The sequence below is a fragment of the Hordeum vulgare genome, chromosome 4H, assembly GCF_904849725.1.
Source record: "Hordeum vulgare subsp. vulgare chromosome 4H, MorexV3_pseudomolecules_assembly, whole genome shotgun sequence".
Classification (NCBI taxonomy): domain Eukaryota; kingdom Viridiplantae; phylum Streptophyta; class Magnoliopsida; order Poales; family Poaceae; genus Hordeum; species Hordeum vulgare.
The window spans coordinates 154,734,548-154,761,621 of record NC_058521.1 but is presented as its reverse complement, the minus strand read 5'-3'; positions in this window follow the sequence as shown (position 1 = coordinate 154,761,621).

The window sequence follows — 27,074 nt, the reverse complement described above, 5'->3', positions numbered from 1 at the left end:
AGGTGTTTCCGACATTGCACTTGTTTCCTCCAACTCCTATGACTTATTTAATTCACCAAATGAGGGAGTCAGAAACTGCTTCATGTCTAAAGGCCCCAACGTATCACACCCCGAGTATCTTGATTTCAATAGTGATGAGGATGACTTGTTAGGAGAAGATGACTTGCTTCTAGATAAAACTAGTGATTGCACTGAAAATGAACTTGCTAATTATCATGTTAGTCAAGAGAAATCGAATAATGATGATAAGAAAGAGATTGAATGACTAACTGAAGAATTTAAAACTCTTAAGTTAGCTCATGAGACTACTCTAAAAGATCATAGAGAGCTTGTAAGAACTTCAGGTTAGTTGGGATGGAGATGACCCCATGGAATGACGAGGTGATCATGCAATTCTATGCAACAATTCATTTCTATGATGATTCTCTAGTCTGGATGACTGATGGTCACAGGTACGACGCTATAATTGCTGAATGGGCTGCTATCATTGGTGTTCCCAAGCAGGAAGAAGCAAATGTAGATGTGTATGCAGATGCCAAGTAGAATCACAACTCCATGGCCAACATGTACAAGACCATTCCACATCAGTACTTGTCCAGTCACAAGTTTGGCTCAATATATTTTCTGCAAGCTGGTATTCCCACGGCAAACACTATACTGCGATACACTCTCATGCCTAAGTGTGGAGATGAGAAGATGACCAGAGGACATTCAATCAACTTGCTGCACCTACTTGATAACCATACCAGATTTAGAGTGATGGACTTGATAGTTGAGACTATCCGAAAGAGTGTTGCGGATCAGAAGAGATCTTGTGGATATGCACCTTATATTCAGATGCTCAATGCCAAGATAGGCAAGCATGCATATCAACTTTATCGTCCCCACCTACCTCTTCAGCCAAAATTTGAAGATAATGAGGTTGTGATGGATGATAATGATCCCAACTCAGCTGCAGCAAGAATGGCAGCAGAGGCAGCAGAGGTTGAAGCTGCTAGAAGCAGGCCACCTCCAGTTCCACAGCTCAGAACTCAAGTTGAGCAAATGACATTTCTAGTGAGCATTGTCCAAGGCATGGAGAAGAACATTCAGGAGATCATGCAAAATCAGAAGAGCCTTGAGAGAGTTGACTAAATTCCACAACATGGATATGAAGGTAACTGAGTTGACCACCATTGTCAGACAACTTCAACATGGAGTTGACTCTGTGGAGATTCCACCCTCAAAGGATGAAGATGAAGATGAAGAAGATGATGACGAGGATGAGTCTCCTCCTCTCACTACCACAAGGTTCAGCACCCAACCTCGGTAAGTTGCTGTTCTTGCTCCGGAGACAAGACATACATCTTCAACACAAGCTTCAACACCTTCAGCACCAGCTCCAGCTCAAGCTCCTTCAGTATCAACTCCGACAGCTCTAGGGATGTCAGCATAAGCCTTCGCCGACGCTGTTTTATCGACTCCATCATCAGCTGCCCAGAGAGACGAGTAGTTCTATACTTTCAAACTTTTTGGTAACTTGTTGCCAAAGAGGGAGAAATGTATAGATCACAGACTTCATGTGAGAGAGAGAGCTTTTGACTTTATTTGCACTTGTTTTATTTAAAAAAACTTTGTTTGTTGGATGAGATTATCCTATCGGTGTGTGATCATACGCTTTATCGTGTGTGATGCTACTATATCATCTTTTAGCTATCCTTGTGATGATCATTCACTTATCTTGTTGGTGTCATGTGCATTGCTATTCTTTTTACGCACCACCAGGATGTATGTGACATGGAAGAGTAACCCATGATCCTAATCAATTGTGCATTTGCATTCAAACGCAAATTTTAAATAATGCACAAATTTAAGGGGAGCTCTTGCTTTTTCACATACTTCTCAAAGCATCGATGCTAATCATTGATTATATATTTTGTTGAAACTTTGATCTATATGTTTTCATCAATTACCAAAAAGGGCGAGATTTAAAGCACAATTCCTCCCTAGGGTGGTTTTGATAATTGATCACAACATATGCATCATTAGACTATTGTGTTCTCCAAGTATATTTCAGAAAACTTCAAAACATGCTATGGCTTAAGGTTTATGTGGAGATGCCCCTCGATGCAAGAAAGGAATAATATTGGCTCAAGCTTCAAGATAGAAGAATCTTCATTTTATATTTGTGAGAAATCACTTTTGAGTCCATAGGAAAGCCAATACTATTAAAAGGGGGTGAGGTAGTAAAATGAACTGATTGCTCAAATGCTCAAAGTTAGCCACCAAAACACTCAGTCATTTCCCCCCACATATCCACTCTGTCAAGTTCCACATTCACAAATTCGGTGTCACCAATATTGGCACATCGAACCCACCGATTTTGAACCTAAGACAGAACCATAGCCATTCCTACCAAATTGGTGCAACCGAAACCGCATCGGTGCTACCGAGTCCAGTGTGACCAACATTTTGTTGCCAAGATACACAAAATCGAAATTTCCGAGTTTGAGTATTGGTTCCACGGAGTTTGGCCATCTGACCGTTTGTCACCTTTTCGGTGCCACCGAGTTCTTTATATCTATCTCACCGAGATTCGAAAGTTCACCACTTTAGTGCTAATCGGTACCACCGAGTTGTCCACTTCGGTGTCACCGAGTTTGATCTTTTGTGTGTAACGATTGGATTTTGGCTGCTCCCTATATATACCCCTTCACCCGCCTCTCATTCGTGGGAGAAGCACTCAGAACACACACTTCATTTCCAGATCCATTTTCTGAGAGAGAACCACCTACTCATGTGTTGAGACCAAGATATTCCAATCCAATCATTTGAATCCTGATGTCTAGCCTTGCTAAACTGCTTTCCACCAAATCAACCTGTCCTACCCATGCATATTCTGTGTGAGAGAGATTTGTGTTGAGGAGACTATCTTTAGAAGCACAAGAGCAAGGAGTTCATTGATCTATCCCATCTATTACCTTTTGGAGGGTGGTGCCTCCTAGATTGGTTAGGTGTCGCTTGGGAGCCTCCTACTTCCTGTTTTGGAGTTGAACCAAGATGTTTGTAAGGGCAAGGAGATTGCCTACTTCATGAAGATCTACCATGAGTGAGGCCAGTCCTTCTTGGACGGAAGCCGTGGTGGGATAGACAAGGCCGCTTCTTTGTGGACCCTCCGTGGGTGGAGCTCTCCGTGGACTCTCGCAGCCGTTACCCTCGGTAGGTTGAAGTCTCCACTAACATGGACATACGATAGCGCCACCTATCGTAACCATTCAAAAAATCGCCATGTCAACCTTATGTGTTTGTCTCCCTACCTTACTCCTCTATTTACACTTGCATGTTTACTTTCCACTGCAATACTATTAGAACTGCCTGTGTAGGGTGTACTTGACTTATGATAACTGCTGTAGCTTCCTCTCAAGTAAAATTGGGAAAAGGCAAAACCATTATCTTCTCAAGTAGTCTAATCAGCCCCCTCTAGACATAGTTTCGATCCTACAGTAGGCGTGTGGTAGAAAAAATCAGTTTCCTTCTTCGTCAGCGATAGAATTATGCCAAGGACGATGACCCCGGATTCAATGAAATCCAGAAACGTGAATCATCTTTGAAAATGGGTTCTTTTATCAAATCCGAGGTCACCCTCATTGTTGAATATCTGAAGATACCTCCTTCGTCGAAAAAGGAGAAAAAGAAGAAAGCGCCTTCCCGAAAAGGTCGCTCGACTGCCACAATGGCCCCTCGTGCTACAATGGGTCATCATTCCACGTGCTGAACACCTATTACTATAAGGTCTGCTGAATCCGCGCTGAATAATGGACGTCCTCTAAATGTGGTGCCTCTAAAGGGACCGCTCTAAATTCTCCCCTCCAAGAGGTATCAATTTTAAAATAAGCGATGCTTTTCCAATAAACGACAAGTATTTACACCCATCGCTATATCTGACAGGACCCAAACATAACCATCCCCCTAGATGTTGGTGAACAATGCGGAGGTTCCACCTGCGGGTCAGTCCATCAAGGATTATGACGATGTTTTGGTTACCAACTTCGAAGTGGAGAGCCTAATGAACCATCATCGGCGAAAAGAATCCTTGCGCCTTCCCAAATTTACCGAACAGGAGTTTAACGCCTTGATTTCGATTGATGCACACCTTAGAGTCGTCCAAGCAAGACTTGAAAGAGTAGCCAGCCGTATGTCAACAAGCCTTAAGGTATGTGTTTGAATTTTTGCCATTGCGTACAAATTCCCAGCCACTAGCCCCAAATCCTCGATTGGTCAACATGACCGATCTGAGGGTCTAACCCTAACCGTCGACATGCTATTTAGACTGCAAGGGACAAAAATAAGGAGTTGTCCTAGGACATTGGGACATACCGATGTCGGGACCCCGATCCTAAGCCATAGGAATCTAGCCTGTAACCCATCGCATCCCTTTGTGGTCTCACGCACGGTTAACTCCACGGCTGCAGCCTTACCTTAGCCGGGACCGTTTGCGTCTTTTGACTCACGTATGCGATAGTATCGCTAGCAATCCAATGTCAAAGAACCCGGATCGACATGTCTAGTCATAAACCAAAGTGGCAGTATCGCACAAGGACAGGCATACATGACCCAACAAAGCAGGTGTCGGTCACCGGCGAATGTAGACGAGTCGTAGCAAGCTACAAGGACTCCATTACATCGCGTGACATTTCCCCAAAGGGGACAGACACAGCAGCTAAGAAGGACACATGCCGGTCAACCAATGTGTCCGGAGCAGTAGCGAACTACCAAGGCTCGTTGGACCACAAAGGGGCATTTCCTTGTAAGGAGTGCTACTAAAGTTCACGACTAGGTAATCGAACCCCATACATATCAAGTACGACACACGTACGCATGGCATACCGGTATGTATAGATACATCGATGGCATCACAACATAACCATAAACATACAAGCTTTATTTAAGAGGCTCGGAAGAGCCACACACATAATATTACACATTAAGGGTCTCACGACCCATAATAGCAGTCATACAATACAAGCCAGTGGAAGAGTTATAAACTGTCTGAGTACAGACAGGGCAACTAGTAGGCACGTCGCCTGACTATACTACAGAGCCGACGTAGGGCCAGATCGTAGCCGGGACACCAGCTACTCGTCGTCGTCGATGTCTACGAAGAACCCTCCATTAGGGTCATTAGGAACCTCTGCAACATTTATTAAGCAAACATGAGTACGAAGGTACTCAGCAAGACTTTAGGAGAACTAACTACTCATGCAAGGTATCAAAAGGTATTGTGGGGTTTCATGCGGGAAGCCAACATTTGACTCGTGGCTAGACAACTTGCTTTTTGAAATTAGTTTTGACAACTTGATTTCTCGCACCCGAGTCCACTAACACCACAACAATACACTATCGTGGAATCATTCCGTCTCCATACGGAAATGCCGTCCACGACACTCACGCTTATCTTGACAATTTTATGAGTAGCCATTGAAGTTATCTATGAACAACATATGTCTCCAAGTAGTCCATATCCGCGGACGCGGCTATTCGAATAGATCATAAACCTGCAGGGGTGTACCTCGTCACACACGCTCTCGCCACTTATCGCCATGTGCACGTCATGCACCTCGGCAACCTTCAAGCGGAAGCCCAGCGAGGGAGTCAGCCACGACCGTTAACCACACTAGTACCTAGTCGAGGTTTATCGCCTATCTGAGAGTAACCCGTACGGAAGTCCGGCCGAGGTTTCCGCCACGGCCTCAAACGATGTGCGCAGGGTTCCCAAGCCCACCATCCGGGTGCCACTTGGTACACCGTGCCACTGCCTACCGCATCACGGTCCACCTCTCAGGTCAGCACCATGCACGGCCTCCAGCATTACTATAAACACCAGAAACTACTTGCAACTCCTGGATCGAGTACTACGCGATTAATAGGCCGAGCGGGGTCATATTTCAGGGCCCAGCATGTGGTAGTATCTAGTCTTGGATTACATACACGGAACTCAGTTCCTAAGGACGGTTCCAATGAAACAACCCGCCATGTACTCCTACACAGCCTTTCACCGGTAACTTTACCAAATCAAGTTCAACACACAACCTTTGCTCACCGAACACATTCCACATTTCTGTTCATCTCCCAGATGACAGACCATACACAACTCTAAGCATAGCATGCATAGCAGGATAAGGCACATCATAGCTCAAGAAACTACCAGGTATGCTAGGTTGCAAGGTTCGGCTATTTACTGTGACAAGGTTAAGTCATGCAAAGGAAGTGGGTCCAACTATCGTGGAAAAAGCAGTTGAAGCATTTGATCCTAATGCAATAAATAGGTGCAGGAGCAAGAACATAGGAGTTATCGGGATGATCAAAAGGGTTGCTTGCCTTGTTGCTCAGAGGAGGAACGATATCCGTTAGACGGATATTCGGTGGAATCCGGGGGTGCGGAGCCTACCGAAATGGATGGCAACATTCAATAACAATCATATGCAATCAAAATGATGCATGAGCATGGCATGAGAATGCAAAGTGATAAGTTATTATAATCAAGATGTTTTAGGTTTAGAGTTGATTTGAATCACATTCGAATAGTAATTCAAATGGGTATTCTCGGATACCGGTTTAATTGATTCGACCTGATGCTCAGATCAACCTAATGTTAACATGCATGAAATGTCATGTTATGGTACTGATTTATATCTAGGGTAGTGTGTGATCATTGCATTTATAATGAAATTTGGATATTTTTTGCAAATTCCATTTATAAAGTGATTAAAGAATTGAATTATTCCTTATTTCACAATTTAGGGTCCTGTAACTTTTTCAAACGTAGTTGAAAGTAGCATAATCAGAATCCTTGAATTTTTCTGATACTTTTTCATATATAATTTATTTTCATTGGAGTTACAGATTAATTTCTATGATTTTTGCAATTTTCAGCAATTTCCTGAATTAGTTTTAAACTGGAAATTCCATTTATTGCATCAGGCTGACGTCAGCAGGTCAGCCGACCTGTTCAGGTCAAACCTGACAGGGGGGCCCCACTGGTCAGCCTCTCTGGGACTAATCCCGCGCTGACCAGCCCTAACTGAGGTTTGACTTGGCCTTGGGCCCACTTGTCAGCAAGTGATTAAGTCACTAATCGGCTGGGTTAGCTTGCCACGTCGACCTCCACCGGCGGCGAGGTCGTCCTCGCCGGCGGGGAGCCTCCGGCGACCACCCGCACGGCGGAGGGGCTCGGAAACGGCGCACAGGGGGCCAAATGCTGCGCGGAGAGCACCAGAGGAACGACACGTCTCCCGCAGCTTCATTTCTGCGCCTAGCCGGGGCTGATCTGGCCGGAGATGACGCCGGCGACGAGCTTGGCGGCGGCCAAGGCTCGGGCGTCATCGGGGTCTTTGAATCAGAGGGACCTACGCTCGGTTCTTAGCTGCTACGGCATCTACGCGTCGTCCTGGAGCTGTTGGTGCCCTCGGAAGGATGAGCTGGACATCGGACGGCTACCGGCGACGAGCGGCAGCGGCGGTCCTCGTCGGGCTCTGGTGAAACTAGGGCTAGAGGAGGGGATCGACGGGGAAAACTTAGGGGAAACGACCGCATGCTCACAGGGAGTGCAGAGCAGAGCTTAGACGGCTCGGGGAAGGTTTGGGGGCGACGAATCGACGGGAGAGGTCCGGCGGCCGGAGGAGGAAGACGACGGCGTTGCGGGCGTTGCAGGGCTCGAGGAGGCTTCGGCTTCTGCAGAGACGACCAAGGCGACGAGGCGGAGCTAACGGCGTGCTCTGGGAGGGGATCCTATGGCCAGGGGCACGGGCAGCTCGAGCTCGAGCTCGGCTCTAATGGCGGCAGCAGGGAGAAGGAGGGGATCCGAGAGGAGGAGAAGAACCGAGGCGGGGAATGGATAGGGGAAGCTCTGGGGAGCTTATCCCCGTCGTCGCCAGCGCGAATCGGCGGCCAGGTAGGCACGCAGGTGCGTGGCCGCGCCGGAGGAGGCGGCGGCCACCTCCTGCTGGCTACTGGCGCGAGGGAGGCGACGAGCGGGGAGATGGGCCGGGCCAGGCTTGGGCGACAGGTAAGTCTTTTTCCATTTCCTCTGTTTTTGTTTTTCTGCTTTGCTAATTATTGTATTACTAATTAATTCAGCTCCAAAACAAAAAGTAAAAACTATTTTAGACCTCCTGAAATATTTGTTATAATATCCCCACTCATTTCCAAGGTTTTCAACATTTTTGGAAAATTATAGTTTCTGATTTCAATTTTTAAATTTGAAACCAGTAGCTTTTGCATTTATTTAAAATGCTTAAAGTGTCAAGAAAATAGTTTTCTCCAATGCTCATTTACTTTCATGATTTATCATAAAGTTTGAACATTTCTTGAGGCCATTTTGGGTTCATTGATTTTGAACTAGTTGAAATTTCCTTTAATTGAAATGGTGGCTAGGGTGTTGAGTTTTTCCTTTGCCACTTTGTTGTTTTTGTTGAAACTTATTAGATGCAAATGCAAAGAAGACATGAGCACAATGCTATCTTGCTTAAGGGTTAGGGATGTGACAACTCACCCCCACTCAAAAGAATCTCGTCCCGAGATTTAGAGGTCGTCGGGAATAATGCAGGATACTCAAGTCGGAGATGATCCTCTCTTTCCCAAGTTGCCTCCTTTTCAGAATGATTTGACCATTGAACTTTAAAAAACTGGAGGTTTCGACGTCGAGTGGTACGCTCAGCTTGATCAAGAATACGCACGGGGTATTCTCGGTAAGAAAGGTTATCTTGTAGATCAAGCGTTTCGTGGTCCACTTCACGGATAGGATCCGAAAAGCAACGCCTGAGTTGCGAGATGTGGAAAACATCATGAACCTTGGAAAGATGCGGAGGAAGTTCCAACTGGTAGGCAACTTCTCCTCGTTTGGCAAGAATGCGAAAAGAACCAATGTAACGAGGAGCCAATTTGCCCTTGATACCGAATCGATGGGTACCCTTCAAAGGTGTAACCCGAAGGTAAGCCTTCTCGTCAACTTCAAAGGTCACAGCCTTATGATGACGGTCATATTGGCTCTTTTGACGAGACTGGGCTGTTTTCAACTTTTCACGAATAATGCGAACCTACTCTTCTGCATCCTGGATCATATCCGGGCCAAAGAGTTGCCTCTCTCCGGTTTCTGACCAATTTAGAGGGGTTCGACATATTCGTCCATAGAGAACTTCAAAAGGGGCTTTGCCCAAGCTTGATTGATAGCTATTGTTATAAGAGAATTCGGCGAATGGAAGGCACTTCTCCCAATTCATACCGAACGAAATAACACAAGCTCGGAGCATATCTTCTAGGATTTGATTCACTCTTTCTACTTGACCACTTGATTGAGGATGGAAAGCAGTGCTAAAAGATAGATGAGTCCCCATGGCATTCTGAAAACTTTCCCAGAAGCGAGAAGTAAAGAAACTCCCACGGTCCGAGTTAATTTCCAGGGGAACACCATGAAGAGACACTATTCAAGAGATATATAACTCTGCTAGCTGGCTAGCTGTTATACTCTCACGAACAGGAAGAAAATGAGCCACTTTGGAAAGATGGTCAATGACCACAAAGATAGCATTATTTCCTTTATTGGTCTTGGGAAATCCGGTAATGAAATCCATGCTAACTTTACCCCATTTCCACTCAGGAATAGCTAAAGGTTGAAGGGTGCCAGCAGGCCTTTGATGTTCTGCCTTAACTCGGCGACAAACGTCGCAGTTAGCAACGAACTCAGCAATTTCTCTCTTCATCCTAGTCCACCAGAACCTCTGGCGTAGATCATGATACATCTTAGTACTACCGGGATGAATGGTGAGAGGAGAATGATGAGCCTCCTTAAGGATTAACTGCCTTAGATGTGGGTTCTTAGGAACCACTAAACGATTCTGGAAGAACACCACACCTTGATCATTCATGGAGAATTCTTTAGCGTTTCCGCTAAAAATATTCTCCTTGATCCGTGATATACCCTTGTCACGCTTTTGGCCAGCTATAATTTGATCCTTAAGAGTAGGCTTCGCCACCAGGGTGGAAAGGAATCCTTGAGGAACAATATGAAGATTCAACTTCCGAAAGTCCTCATGGAGATGTGGTTGACCTTGTTGTAGCATCAAATTGTTACAATAAGATTTACGATTTAGTGCATCGGCCATAACATTGGCCTTCCCCGGGGTGTAAGTTATCCCTATGTCGTAATCCGAGATCAACTCAACCCACCGTCTTTGCCTGAGATTCAAATCCGGCTGGGTGAAGATATACTTCAGACTTTGGTGATCAGTGAATATTTCGCAACGATTACCCAAAAGGTAATGTCGCCAGGTTTTTAGTGCATGGACCACAGCTGCAAGCTCAAGGTCATGTGTGGGATAATTATCCTCATGTGGACGCAACTGTCGAGATGCGTATGCGATCACATGACGATCTTGCATGAGAATGCAACCTAATCCTTGTCGCGAGGCGTCGCAATAGATAACAAAGTCCTTAGAAAAATCTAGTGGTAGCAACACAGGTGCGGAAGTCAGGCGTCTTTTCAGTTCCTGAAAACTATGCTCACACTGTGGTGTCCACTCGAACTTTTTATCCTTCTTGAGGAGTTCAGTCAGAGGCTTTGCAACCTTGGAGAAATTCTCGAAGAAGTGGCGACAATAGCTCGCTAGACCAAGAAAACTCCTAACTTGCTTAACCGATTCAGGTTGAGTCCAATCAAGGACAGCTTGAACTCTCTCGGGATTGACAGCAATACCCTTACCAGAGATTACGTGGCCTAGATAGGTCACTTCTGGTAACCAGAATTCATATTTTGAAAATTTGGCATAAAGGCGATGCTCTCGAAGTTTCATCAATACCAGCCTTAGATGCTCGTCATGTTCTTGTTCATTCTTTGAGTAGATGAGAATATCATCGAGGTATACTTCGACGAATTTATCCAAATACTCCATAAAGATTGAGTTCATCAGCCGAGAGAAGGTGGCTGGGGCATTGGTTAAACCGAAGGACATAACGGTGTACTCGTATTGGCCATAACGAGTAACAAAAGCCGTTTTTGGAATGTCCCCGTTCTTAATCTTGATTTGATGGTATCCCAACCTCAAATCCATTTTGGAGAAGACTGAGGATCCAGCGAGCTGATCGTACAGATCGTTGATCCTGGGGAGCGGATACTTGTTCTTAATGGTGACCAGATTAACTGGTCGGTAATCTACAACCATCCGATCCGTTCCGTCTTTCTTCTTGACGAAGAGGACAGGACAAGCCCAAGGCGAAGAGCTAGGACGAATGAAACCCTTGTTCAAGGCCTCATCTAATTGCTTCTTAAGTTCGGCTAGCTCCAGGGGTACCATCTTATAAGGTCTTCTGGCTATTGGAACAGTTCCCGGAACAAGATCTATCACAAACTCTACATCTGTGACAGGTGGAATTCCTGGCAGTTCCTCTGGAAAAACATCCGGGAAGTCACGGACTACCAGAATGTCTTCAAGTTCCGGAAGAGGGTTGGCATTTAGGGAATAGAGTTGGCATTTGGCAGCTCGAGTAGAGACATTTACTATCTCACCCGAGGAATGGGTAAGCTGGACATTTCTAGAGTGAGTATCAATCTTGGCATAGTGAGCTGACATCCAGTCCATGCCCAAGATGATATTAATATCCGAAGATTTCAATGCTATCAATGAGGCTAGAAAAACTAGCCTGTCTACTAGAATTTCATTGTCATAGGTTATCCTAGAGGTTTGCCATTTACTACCAGGGGTTTGGACAACCAATGGGATTGGCATATCACAAAATGACATGTTATGCAACTGTGCATAACTTTCTGAAATGAAGGAATGAGAAGACCCAGTGTCAAAGAGAACGGACGCTGGGTGATGATTAACAAGAAGCGTACCCAGCATGACGTCGGGATCCTCTGCAGCTTCTTCTGCTGACACATAGTTCACACGGCCACGTGCAGGAGTTGGCTTCACATAAAAAGCTTTGCCCGACTTGGCCTGCTCGACGGACTTTCCGGGTTGCTTGGCACCCACATTCTGAGGACACTCACGGGAATAATGCCCTGGTTCTCCACACTTATAGCATATCACCTGGTTGGCACGTGGTGCAACATTGCTAGCTGGACCACCATAAGCTTTTGCTGGAGGGTTGGCCTGATTCGTCTGAGGCGCCACGTAGGATGGCCTCGGAGTGTATCTTGGCGGTAGAGAACTGTTTGGAACCCACAGCCTGCATTTTGGAAACGCGGAACCAGAAGACGAGCCAAAGTCACGGGAGTGCTTCCTTGTGGCTTCGAAGTCAGAATGACCAGTCTCCGCACTGATCGCTTTGTTGACTAGGGCTTGAAAACTTGCACACTCATGGAGGCGCAGATCACGACGGAGCTCAGGGCTCAGACCCTTACGGAATCTTGCTTGCTTCTTGGCGTCAGTAGACACCTCCTCTGTTGCATAGCGGGCGAGGTTACCGAACTCGCGGCTATAGGCATCCACAGACAACTTGCCCTGAGTGAAGGCACAGAACGCCTCTCTCTTTCTGTCCATCAGGCCCTCTGGAATATGGTGCAGACGAAAAGCTGCACTGAAGTCTGCCCATGTGGCCACTGGTTCAGCGGGACGCATAGCTTCAAAATTCTCCCACCACAGATTGGCGGGTCCCTCCAGGAAATACGCCGCAAAGGTCACCTTGTCGGCCTCAGACACATTTGCAGAGTGAATCTTGCGTGAGATGCTGCACAACCAGTCATCAGCGTCGAGGGGATCGACGGAATGATGAAACTTTGGAGGATTCAGCTTCACAAAGTCATTGAGGGACACTGCAGCATTCCTAGGCTGTCGGGCCGTATTCTGCTCAATACGCTCTAGCAGTCGGTTGGTCTCCCTTTTGTTTCTTTCTGCCTCAAGCATCACTTCTACCAGAGAAGGTGGGTGAGGCAGGTCTTCCTGCGACGCTTGACTACCCTCACCTTGCTCATGAGCAGGGGCACGGTTCAACCTGGTGAACACCATCCTGACAAACAAACTCATAGCTTAGACCAATATCATATCAATACTAGCTATGGATTAAGAATGTACTGAACACACGGAATGCGGAAATGAATATCCGAACAACATGGTAACAAGCAACTGCTATATATACACCATGGTTCATACACACCCTTCCATAGCTCAGTACAACCTTAACCGTAGAGCAACTGCTGAAATTGTGAAACTACTCATCAGAGGCGTACAAGCTTCCTATACATTATTTGTCTAGGCCTCCGAAATTCGTTTCACATTACTACCATACTTCACAAGTCACGCAGGACTGTGAACGTACGGCTACTACCATACTATCCTTCCGCTCACAGCTCAGGCATCCGCATAGAACATCTCATAGAGATTACCTCCATGACCTGGAAGTTCAACCTGCGGATCAGGAAACACTCTAGCCTGAGATCCCTGGGATCCATAAGGAAACGGATGTGGCCTTGGTCCCCTGACTGGTGGTAAGAGGGGTCCCCGAAGAGGTGTAACTCCTCCTATAGCTGGCCAGTCAACGTGGGCCGGAAGATGGTTCCTAACAGGGTTCAGCATCTCCATCTCTCCATACCCTGTCTGGACTACCGGTGCCAGCTGCGTCAAAGCTGTCCACAGACGGGCACGGGTAGCATAAAGCTCCATGCGGAGAGCACGAGCATCCTTGTCTCTGTTCTCTAGCATCTCAACAGTGGACTGCAGAAGTGGATCCTCCATAGAAGAATCAAAATAGACTCCACTGAGGTATCCCTCTTCACCAGACTGAGAGGCCGGAACATAGCAGAACTCTGAATTCTGCAGCAGTGCATGTCTCGCTCTCATAATAGTCAGCATTGAATAGGCAGCATCTTGTACTGCCATGTCAACAGTGACTCCCAACCCATAGGACCAATGGATTGGCTTCTCCGCTCCAGGGTAGTCTGGAAATACCCTAACAGTGCAAATGTACTGGCTCTGGTTGAAGTCTCGGTACTGTTCCTCTACCGTGTACTCGGGGTACCAGCGGTAACCGCACACCGACATCACCCTGACCAGCATGGCCGTATGACCCGGTACATCAATGCACCTGGTCAAACGTACCACCTGACGAGAAGGACGGCCAGGCATCTGTAAATAGAGAGTAATGCAAAAGCATTAGAGCTCTGAATGCGAAATTGGGCAGCATAACGGCTGTAAATGCTCAAAAACAAATTTTGAGACAACCCAAAATAGAATAGCGTAACCACTCAACTATCAAGTTCAGCTCTCTGATCATCAAACTTACTTCCTGCTTCCTAGGAAAAAAAAGAAACCCAATATCTCTCGACCCGTAGTCCTATAAGCTACCGATCGGAAACACGAGCCTAGGAGAAGATGAGAAATCTAGTCCTTAATTCCTGCGGAAAAGACGAGGATGACCAGGATAGAATATCTTGAGAAGAGAACAAGAGTGTTACGTTCCCTTCCACAAACAATTCCCTTGTATATAACTAAAGCAATTCTAGACTCAACTTCGACCAGTTTGGCTTAGTAATCCTACAGTCAGTCAGGCTCTGATACGAACGCTGTCGGGACCCCGATCCTAAGCCATAGGAATCTAGCTTGTAACCCATCGCATCCCTTTGTGGTCTCACGCACGGTTAACTCCACGGCTGCAGCCTTACCTTAGCCGGGACCGTTTGCATCTTTTGACTCACGTATGCGATAGTATCGCTAGCAATCCAATGTCAAAGAACCCGGATCGACATGTCTAGTCATAAACCAAAGTGGCAGTACCGCACAAGGACAGGCATACATGACCCAACAAAGCAGGTGTCGGTCACCGGCGAATGTAGACGAGTCGTAGCAAGCTACAAGGACTCCATTACATCGCGTGACATTTCCCCAAAGGGGACAGACACAGCAGCTAAGAAGGACACATGCCGGTCAACCAATGTGTCCGGAGCAGTAGCGAACTACCAAGGCTCGTTGGACCACAAAGGGGCATTTCCTTGTAAGGAGTGCTACTAAAGTTCACGACTAGGTAATCGAACCCCATACATATCAAGTACGACACACGTACGCATGGCATACCGGTATGTATAGATACATCGATGGCATCACAACATAACCATAAACATACAAGCTTTATTTAAGAGGCTCGGAAGAGCCACACACATAATATTACACATTAAGGGTCTCACGACCCATAATAGCAGTCATACAATACAAGCCAGCAGAAGAGTTATAAACTGTCTGAGTACAGACAGGGGAACTAGTAGGCACGTGGCCTGACTATACTACAGAGCCGACGTAGGGCCAGATCGTAGCTGGGACACCAGCTACTCGTCGTCGTCGATGTCTACGAAGAACCCTCCATTAGGGTCATTAGCAACCTCTGCAACATTTATTAAGCAAACATGAGTACGAAGGTACTCAGCAAGACTTTAGGAGAACTAACTACTCATGCAAGGTATCAAAAGGTATTGTGGGGTTTCATGCGGGAAGCCAGCATTTGACTCGTGGCTAGACAACTTGCTTTTTGAAATTAGTTTTGACAACTTGATTTCTCGCACCCGAGTCCACTAACACCACAACAATACACTATCGTGGAATCATTCCGTCTCCATACGGAAATGCCATCCACGACACTCACGCTTATCTTGACAATTTTATGAGTAGCCATTGAAGTTATCTATGAACAACATATGTCTCCAAGTAGTCCATATCCGCGGACGCGGCTATTCGAATAGATCATAAACCTGCAGGGGTGTACCTCATCACACACGCTCTCGCCACTTATCGCCATGTGCACGTCATGCACCTAGGCAACCTTCAAGCGGAAGCCCAGCGAGGGAGTCGGCCACGACCGTTAACCACACCAGTACCTAGTCGAGGTTTATCGCCTATCTGAGAGTAACCCGTACGGAAGTCCGGCCGAGGTTTCCGCCACGGCCTCAAACGATGTGCGCAGGGTTCCCAAGCCCACCATCCGGGTGCCACTTGGTACACCGTGCCACTGCTACCGCATCACGGTCCACCTCTCAGGTCAGCACCATGCACGGCCTCCAGCTTTACTATAAACACCAGAAACTACTTGCAACTCCTGGACCGAGTACTACGCGATTAATTGGCCGAGCGGGGTCATATTTCAGGGCCCAGCATGTGGTAGTATCTAGTCTTGGATTACATACACGGAAATCAGTTCCTAAGGACGGTTCCAATGAAACAACCCGCCATGTACTCCTACACAGCCTTTCACCGGTACCTCTACCAAATCAAGTTCAACACACAACCTTTGCTCACCGAACACATTCCACATTTCTGTTCATCTCCCAGATGACTGACCATACACAACTCTAAGCATATCATGCATAGCAGGATAAGGCACATCATAGCTCAAGCAACTACCAGGTATGCTAGGTTGCAAGGTTCGGCTATTTACTGTGACAAGGTTAAGTCATGCAAAGGAAGTGGGTCCAACTATCGTGGCAAAAGTAGTTGAAGCATTTGATCCTAATGCAATAAATAGGTGCAGGAGCAAGAACATAGGAGTTATCGGGATGATCAAAAGGGTTGCTTGCCTTGTTGCTCAGAGGAGGAACGATATCCGTTAGACGGATATTCGGTGGAATCCGGGGGTGCGGAGCCTACCGAAATGGATGGCAACATTCAATAACAATCATATGCAATCAAAATGATGCATGAGCATGGCATGAAAATGCAAAGTGATAAGTTATTATAATCAAGATGTTTTAGGTTTAGAGTTGATTTGAATCACATTCGAATAGTAATTCAAACGGGTATTCTCGGATACCGGTTTAATTGATTCGACCTGATGCTCAGATCAACCTAATGTTAACATGCATGAAATGTCATGTTATGGTACTGATTTATATCTAGGGCAGTGTGTGATCATTGCATTTATAATGAAATTTGGATATTTTTTGCAAATTCCATTTATAAAGTGATTAAAGAATTGAATTATTCCTTATTTCACAATTTAGGGTCCTGTAACTTTTTCAAACGTAGTTGAAAATAGCATAATCAGAATCCTTGAATTTTTCTGATACTTTTTCATATATAATTTATTTTCATTGGAGTTACAGATTAATTTCTATGATTTTTGCAATTGTTAGCAATTTCCTAAATTAGTTTTAAACAGGAAATTCCATTTATTGCATCAGGCTGACGTCAGCAGGTCAGCCGACCTGTTCAGGTCAAACCTGACAAGGGGGGCCCCACTGGTCAGCCTCTCTGGGACTAATCCCGCGCTGACCAGCCCTAACTGAGGTTTGACTTGGCCTTGGGCCCACTTGTCAGCGAGTGATTAAGTCACTAATCGGCTGGGTTAGCTTGCCACGTCGACCTCCACCGGCGGCGAGGTCGTCCTCGCCGGCGGGGAGCCTCCGGCGACCACCATCACGACGGAGGGGCTCGAAAACGGCGCACAGGGGGCCAAATGCTGCGCGGAGAGCACCAGAGGAACGACACGTCTCCCACAGCTTCATGTCTGCGCCTAGCCGGGGCTGATCTGGCCGGAGATGACGCCGGCGACGAGCTTGGCGGCGGCCAAGGCTCGGGCGTCATCGGGGTCTTTCATTCAGAGGGATCTACGCTCGGTTCTTAGCTGCTACGGCATCTACGCGTCGTCCTGGAGCTGTTGGTGCCCTCGGAAGGACGAGCTGGACATCGGAGGGTTACCGGCGACGAGCAGCAGCGGCGGTCCTCGTCGGGCTCCGGTGAAACTAGGGCTAGAGGAGGGGATCGACGGGGAAAACTTAGGGGAAACGACCGCATGCTCACAGGGAGTGCAGAGCAGAGCTTAGACGGCTCGGGGAAGGCCTGGGGGCGACGAATCGACGGGAGAGGTCCGGCGGCCGGAGGAGGAAGACGACGGTGTTGCGGGCGTTGCAGGGCTCGAGGAGGCTTCGGCTTCTGCAGAGACGACCAGGGCAACGAGGCGGAGCTAATGGCGTGCTCTGGGAGGGGATCCTATGGCCAGGGGCACGGGCAGCTCGAGCTCGAGCTCGGCTCTAATGGCGGCAGCAGGGAGAAGGAGGGGATCCGGGAGGAGGAGAAGAACCGAGGCGGGGAATGGATAGGGGAAGCTCTGGGGAGCTTATCCCCGTCGTCGCCAGCGCGAACCGGCGGCCAGGCAGGCACGCAGGTGCGTGGCCGCGCCGGAGGAGGCGGCGGCCACCTCCTGCTGCCTACTGGCGTGAGGGAGGCGACGAGTGGGGAGATGCGCCGGGCCAGGCTTGGGCGACAGGTAAGTCTTTTCCCATTTCCTCTGTTTTTGTTTTTCTGTTTTGCTAATTATTGTATTGCTAATTAATGCAGCTCCAAAACAAAAAGTAAAAACTATTTTAGACCTCCTGAAATATTTGTTATAATATCCCCACTCATTGCCAAGGTTTTCAACATTTTTTGAAAATTATAGTTTCTGATTTCAATTTTTAAATTTGAAACCAGTAGCTTTTGCATTTATTTAAAATGATTAAAGTGTCAAGAAAATAGTTTTCTCCAATGCTCATTTACTTTCATGATTTATCAGAAAGTTTGAACATTTCTTCAGGCCATTTTGGGTTCATTGATTTTGAACTAGTTGAAATTTCCTTTAGTTGAAATGGTGGCTAGGGTTTTGAGTTTTTCCTTTGCCTCTTTGTTGTTTTTGTTGAAACTTTTTAGATGCAAATGCAAAGAAGACATGAGCACAATGCTATCTTGCTTAAGGGTTAGGGATGTGACAACCGAACACAACTCGAGGCTGTTAAAGCTGAAGAAGATCAAGCGAAGAGTTTGACAAGACAAGCACATGGTAAGAGTTTTTGTTTTTAACTCATATGCATAGTTTTCCTATTGTCCTTTTTAAATGAAAGTATATTTTGTAGCAGTTGAATCTATAGGTCAACTGCAAAAAGATCTAGAAACGGCCAAGGAATCATAGAGATATGCCGAATCTTAGAATGGGGCCACCTACAACTCGTTATTCAGAAGTGTAAACGAGAAAGCTTAAGGCAGAAAAACAAGGATATATAAGCCAAACTGAGAGTTTAAAGACTCAACTAGGGCAAATCACCGAAGAAAAGAAGAGATTTAAAGGTGGAATGTTCGTAAGTAATATACCAAATTTTGTGAATACAAATATGAGTTTGGATATTAATTAGAGATTCCATTCCTTTGTTATAGCACTCGTGACTGGGAGTCCCGAGGAAGAAGCCAATTATTTAGTGGTGACCTCCTAAAGGAATTGTCCATAAGTTATGAGCGCTGGCACAAAGTGATGAGGAGCATGCTAAACGCATTATGGCCGGTCGAGAAGCCCCCGGAAAGGATGCTGGAACTGGCTGAGCGCTTTAAAGGAGCTCGGAGCAGATTAGAATTGTGGAAGACATCGGCGTGCCAAGAAGGTGCTCGGGCGGCGTGGGCGATGGTGAAGACCAGGTTTATGAAGCTTAATCCTGAAGAACTGGCACGAGTCGGGCCGGCAGGGCTCGATGGTTAGGAGGTGCCTCTTCACCTAGTTTATGACCAAGTAATACTCGCCACACGCTTGTCGCAACAAGATTGTCGCCTGGATGCAATAACAGATAACTTAGATCAGTAGCCCGATGCGTGATTTTATGTAACTAAGTATTTGTATTACTTTGTTCTCCGTTCGATGTGTTAATACCATCTTAACTGACCATCCGCGTATGCCTTCGTGGATAAACATCAAGAAGTGTTATGTACTATGTAACATGTGAAATAGGTAAATTGTTCGGGGAACCAGGTAATCCGTCCATGTGGTGCTAACACATAGATAATTATCGTGGAGTAATGTTATATTAATTTTTAATTAGTAAGAAACATCTTCCCAAGGGAATAATTCCTTCATAGGTTCCTTTCTCGGGATTTTGTGAGCATCCGTTGTGTATGGAGTTAGTGTATACTTGGGAATTTTAACCTTTGGTGCTAACCACCTAATTAGTATTGCCTTCCTTTGCCAGATAAATTTGTCATTAAGAACCCTAGCTTTCGGTTTCACCTATATGAGGTACGTATCTAGGTTACCCGGTCGCAACAATCGCAAAGATGCTCCCTTTATCCTCTAGCTGAACAATCGGGAACATAGAGGATAAACACAGGAGCCAGGCAACCCAACTTGGCAAAATCTTAAGTAAAATTTAGTGCATATCGAAGCTTTATGTACAAGAAGAATAGATGCATTATAAAAATGATGCACACATGTATTATTATCGGCTTTACAAAGGCCCGGGTGTCTATAGAAATTTCATGTTTCACGGACACAGTTCGGTTAATCCGAACATGAACTAGGACACATTAATCTCCTTGACAGAGGAAAAAAGGATACAAGACAAATTGAAAAAAGATAATGATGAAATGAATAAGCGTAACTGTATCAGCTTTGCTATAGAAACGCAGAAGACGAGCCGCGTTCCAAGGTTTTAATTCAAGATGACTATCCGATGCGTTGAGGAGACGATATGCCCCTTGAGTAAGTACGTTGTTGATGATGAAGGGCCCCTTCCATTTGAGTGTGAGTTTATTATTTTTATTCTCAAGGAGGCGCAACACGAGCTCACCCACATTGTAAGTCTTTGCCCAAACTTCCCTCCTCTGATAGCGGCAAGCCTGCTGTTGATACAAGGTGGATCGGGCGAGAGCTATGTTTTGTTCTTCTTTCAGTGCATCGTGCCGATCTAATTCCTCTTCTTTTTCCTCGTACATGCGCAGTCTAGGTGCGTCATGGATAATGACACAGGGGAGGACTGCTTCTACCCCGTACACCATAAAGAATGGTTTTTAACCCGTGGACCTGTTCAGAGTTATACGCAAGCCCCACAATAAGGAGTCTGGCTCCTCTACCCAATGGCAATCAGATTCTTTGAGTGATCAGACTAGATGAGGTTTGATTCTGCTCATGATGAGACTGTTAGCCTGTTCGACCTGTCCATTTGTTTGTGGGCGGTAGACGAAGGCATAGTCGAACTTAATGCCCAAGTTCGCACACCGGTCCTTAACCTCCCGGGCTGTAAAATTAGACCCATTGTCCATGATTATACTATGTGGAATGCCATAACAGTGAACCACATCTGATATAAACTTGATGACCGGTCCGGACTTGGCAGAAGTTACTGGTTTAGCTTCGATCTGCTTAGTGAATTTATCGACCATAAACGCTAGGTATTTCTTTTTCTTAGATCCTCCTTTCACAGGGTTCACCAAGACCAGTCCCCAGACCGTGAACGACCAAGTCGTCAGTATTGTCCGAAGAGTTGTTGCACGCATGTGGCTCTGATTTGCGAAGAGTTGACATCTAACACAATGCCGAACAAGCAAATGAGCATACGCTCGAGCTGTTGGCCAAAAGCAGCTAGCTTGGAATGCTTTCCCTACCAGAGTTCTAGCTACCGTGTGATGGCCACCCGTACCTGCGTGTATTTCGGCCAAGAGTTGTTTACCTTCTTGTTCAGATATGCATCGCTGGAGGACACGAGTAGTGCTTTTTCTATAGAGTTCCCCTTCTTGAACTTTCAAGACTTTGATTGTCGAACGAACTGTCTTGCTTCTGTTTGGTCACCGAGGAGTTCCTGGTGAAGAAGATAAACCAAAAATGGTTTGGTCCATGGCGCGATTACAACCATAATCTCATGAGGTGAGATTGTTTCCTCTAATGCAGATCCACCGATGATTTCATCATCTGGCTCAACTATAGGAGGAGAAGTTTGCTCCTTTTTTGGCTTGAATATCCTCATGCTCATCCTGCCATACCATGGAAGGCTTAAACAGTCGTTCCAAGAAGGTATATTTGGGGACACGGTCACGCTTTGCACCCTTGCGGGCGAGGATATTGGCATCCTGATTATTGTCTCTAGAGACATGGTGGAACTCCTGACCTTCAAATCGACCTGATATTTTGAGGACAACATTCCAATAAGCTTCTATCTTCGGATTTTTGGCATCAAATTCTCCATTGATTTGAGATAGCGAGGTTCAAGTCCCCTCGCACCTCCAACCTTTGTACGCCCATCAGAGTTGCCATCCTTAAGCCATGTAGCAGAGCTTCGTATTCGTCCATGTTACTATAATCAGTATACATGATTTGCAACGCGTACCAAATATTGTTGCCAGTGGGGGATGTAAGTATGAAAGAAACCCCCAGGCCAGCAAGCATCTTGGAGCCATCAAAGTACACTGTCCTCATCCATTGGGAATATGTACTATACACTTTAGGGAGTTCGGCTTCCATCCATTCGCCTAGAAAGTCAGCCAACACGTGAGATTTAATAGCTCGGTGTGGCTTGTACATGATTTCAAAGGGTAATAGCTCTATGGACCACTTAGCTATGCGTCGGGTGGCATCCTTGTTGTTTATTATGACATTCAAGGCTACCTCAGATGCTACCATTACCGAACACTCTTGAAATTATTGTCGGAGCTTGCGAGATGCCATGAAGACTCTGTAGCCTATCTTTTGGTAGTGAGGATTATTGGAAATATGCCCTAGAGGCAATAATAAAGTGGATATTATTATATTTCCTTGTTCATGACAATTGTCTATTATTCATGCTATAATTGTATTAACCGGAAACCGTAATACTTGTGTGAATATATAGATCACAATGTGTCCCTAGTGAGCCTCTAGTTGCCTAGCTCGTTGATGAATAGATGATCATGGTTTCCTGATCATGGACATTGGATGTCATTGATAATGGGATCACATCATTAGGAGAATCATGTGATGGTCAAGACCCAATCCTAAGCATAGCACTAGATCGTATTGTTCGTCTGCTAAAGCTTTTCTAATGTCCAGTATCATTTCCTTAGACCATGAGATTGTGCAACTCTCGGATACCATAGGAGTGATTTGGGTCTATCAAACATCATAACGTAACTGGGTGATTATAAAGGTGCACTACAGGTATCTCCAAAAGTGTCTATTGGGTTGGTAAGAATCGAGACTGGGATTTGTCACTCCGTGTAATGGAGAGGTATCTCTGGGCCCACTCGGTAATGCATCGTCATACCTAGCTCAATGTGTCTAAGGAGTTAGCCACGGGATGATGTGTTACGGAGCGAGTAAATAGACTTGCAGGTAATGAGATTGAACAAGGTATAGGGATACCAACGATAGAATCTCGGGTAAGTATCATATCGGTAGACAAAGGGAATTGCATACGTGATTGATTAAATCCCCGACATCGTGGTTCATCTGATGAGATCATCTGGAACATGTGGGAGCCCACATGGATATCGAGACCCCACTGTTGGTTATTGATCGGAGAGGTGTCTCGGTCATGTCTGCATGGTTCCCGAACCCGTAGGGTCTACACACTTAAGGTTCGATGACGCTAGAGTTGTTATGGGAATAGTATACGTGCTTACCGAAGGTTGTTCGGAGTCTCATATGAGATCCCGGATGCCACAAGGAGTTCCGGAATGGTCCGGTGTAAAGATTCATATATAGGAAGTGGAGTTTTGATCGTAGAAAGTGTTTCGGGAATCGTCGGTATTGTACCGGGACCACCAGAAGGGTTTCAGGGGTCCACCGGGAAGGGCCACCAACCCCGAAGGGCTAGGTGGGCCAAGAGTGGAAGGGAACCAGCCCCTAGATGGGCCGGTGCACCTCCCACCTCATCCCAAGGCGCACAAGAGGGGAAGGGAGGGCTCACCCTAGGCGTGGGGGCTGCCTTGGGTGGCAAGCCACCCTAGGGCACCGCTTCCTCCTCTTGTTTGTGCCGTCGCCCGTCCCATGTAGGGCTGCCGCACCACCTAGGGGAAACCTTAGGGGTGGTGCACCCTCCTCCCTATCCTCCTATATAAACCCAAGGGGTTTTGGGGCTGTACACATACAAGTTCTTCCTCCCTCGGCACAGCCCTGCCTCTCCTCCTCCTCGTCCTCCGCAACGCTTCACGAAGCCCTGTCGGAGTACCATGCAGCTCCACCCTCACCACGTCGTCGTGTTGCCAAAGCTCTCCCTTAACTCCTCCTCTCTCCTTGCTGCATCAAGGTGAAGGAGACGTCACCGGGCTGCACGTGTGTTGAACGCGGAGGCGCCGTTGTTCGGCTCTTAGATCGGAATCTTCCACGATCTGAATTTCTACGAGTACGACTCCATCAGTCGCGTTCTAGTAATGATTCCTCTTAGCAATCTTCATAGGTATGAAGATGCTCTACCCCTTTGCTCGTTGCTGGTTTCTCCTAGATAGATCCTTGTGTGACGTAGGATTTATTTTTGAAATTACTACATTCCCCAGCAATGGCATCCGAGACATGTTCTATGCGTAGATTCTATGGACGAGTAGAACACAAAAGTTGTGGGCAGTGATTTTTTCAATTGCTTGCCATTACTAGTCCTATATTTTTTGGCGGTATTGTGGGATGAAGCGCCTGGACCGACTTTACACGTATGCTTACGTGAGACTGGTTCCACCGCGTGAAATGCACTTGTTGCATAAGGTGGCTAGCGGGTGTCTGTCTCTCCCACTTTAGTCGAATTGGATTCGATGAAAAGGGTCCTTATGAAGGGTAAATAGCATTGGCATATCAATGTTGTGGCTGTCACGTAGGTAAGAAGCATTCTTTCTAGAAACCCAAATCATCCACGTAACACTTGCAACAACAATTAGAGGACGGCTAACATGTTTATGCACGGCATGACATGTGATGTGATATGGACAAAAGGATGTGATGTTATATATGTGATGTATGAGATTGATCATGTTCTTGTAATAGGATTCACGACTTGCATGTCGATGAGTATGCCAACCGGTAGGAGCCATAGGAGTTGTGTTAATTTATTGTATGAGATCCAACGCCATGTGGTTACTTTACTTTATTGCTAACCGTTAGCTATAGTAGTAGAAGTAATAGTTCGCGAGATGACTTCACGGAGACACAATGATGGAGATCACAATGATGGAGATCATGGTGTCATGCCGGTGACAATGATGATAATGTCGTTCCAAAGATGGAGATCAAAGGAGCAAGATGATATTGTCCATATCATGTCACTATATGATTGCATGTGACGTTAATCATGTTTTTCATCTTATTGATTAGAACGACGGTAGAAAAGATAAGATGACCCCTCATTAATTTCGAGATAAGTATTCCCCTAAGTGTGCATCGTTGCGAATGATCGTTGTCTCAAAGCACCACGTGATGATCGGGTGTGATAGATTCTAACATCCACATACAACGGGTGTAAGCCAGATTTACACACGCAAAACACTTAGGTTGAGTCGACGAGCCTAGCATGTACATACATGGCCTCGGAATATGAGAGAACGAAAGGTCGAGCATGAGCCGTATGGATGATACGATCAACATGGAGATGCTCACCGTCGATGAGTAGTCCGTCTCACATGATGATCGAACACAGGCTAGTTGACATGGATCATGTGTCACTTGGATGACTGGAGGGATGTCGATTAAGTGGGAGTTCATTAAACAGTTTAATTAGATGAACTTAATTATCATGAACTTAGTCTAAAATTGTCTTTACAAATATTTTAGATCCAATGGCCAACACAAAATGTCAACCTCAATTTCAACGCGTTCCTACAGAAAACCAAGCTGCAAGATGATGGAGCTAATGAGATGTTCCAAGAGCTGAAACTGGTTTTCCAAGCTCATGCCCGGTTCGAGAGATATGAGGTCTCCAACAAGTTCTTTAGCTGTAAAAAGGAGGAAAATAGTTCCGTCAGTGAGCACATACTCAGAATGTCTGGGTTGCATGACCGTCTAACTCAGCTGGGAGATGAGCTTTCGGATGACGCAGTCATTGACGGAATCCTCCAGTTGCTTCCACCTAGCTATAAGAGCTTTGTGACGAACTCCAACATCCAAGGGATGGAGATGACAGTTCCCGAGTTGTATTCAATGCTAAAATCAGCGGAGGTGGAAATCAAGAAAGAACATCAAGTATTGATGGTGAATAATACCACCAGTTTCAAGAAAGGCAAGGGTAAAAAGAACTTCAAGAAGGAAGGCAAAGCAGTTTTCGTGCCTGATAAACCAGTTGTAGGGAAGAAGAAAAAGAATGGACCCAAGCCTGAGACTGAGTGCTATTATTGCAAGGGAACCGGTCACGGGAAGCGGAAATGCCCCAAGTTCTTAGCGGATAAGAAGGCCGTCAACGTCAAAGGTATATGTGATATACATGTTATTGATGTGTATCTTACCAGCGCTCGTAGTAGCTCTTGGGTATTTGATACCTGTGCTGTTGCTCACATTTGCAACTCAAAGCAGGAACTGCGAAATAAGCGTAGGCTGGCAGAGGACGAGGTGATGATGCGCGTCGGCAATGGTTCCAAGGTGATGTGATCGCCGTCGGCACGCTACCTCTACATCTACCTTCGGGATTAGTTTTAAACCTTAATAATTGTTATTTAGTACCAACTTTGAGCATGAACACTGTATCAAAATCTTGCTTGATGCGAGATGGCTACTCATTTAAATCTAAGAATAATGGTTGTCCCATTTATATGAGTGATATGTTTTATGGTCAAGCCCCGCTGGTCAATGGTTTATTCTTGATGAATCTCGAATGGGATGCTACACATATTCATAGTGTGAGTACCAAAAGATGTAATGTTGATAATGATAGTCCCACATACTTGTGGCACTGCCGCCTTGGTCATATCGGTGTCAAACGCATGAAGAAACTCCATACAGATGGACTTTTGGAGTCTCTTGATTTTGAATCATTTGACACATGCGAACCGTGCCTCATGGGGAAGATGACCAAGACTCCGTTCTCCGGAACAATGGAGCGAGCAACCAACTTATTGGAAATAATACATACCGATATATGCGGTCCAATGAGCGTTGAGGCTCGTGGAGGTTAACATTATGTTCTCACCCTCACTAATGACTTAAGTAGATATGGGTATGTCTACTTAATGAAACACAAGTTTGAAACCTTTGAAAGGTTCAAGGAATTTCAGAGTGAGGTAGAGAATCAACGTGACAAGAAAATATAGTTCTTACAATCTGAACATGGAGGAGAATATTTGAGTCACGAGTTTGGCACGCACCTAAGGAAATGTGAAATTGTTTCACAACTCACACCGCCTGGCACACCGCAAAGTAACGGTGTGTCTGAACATCGT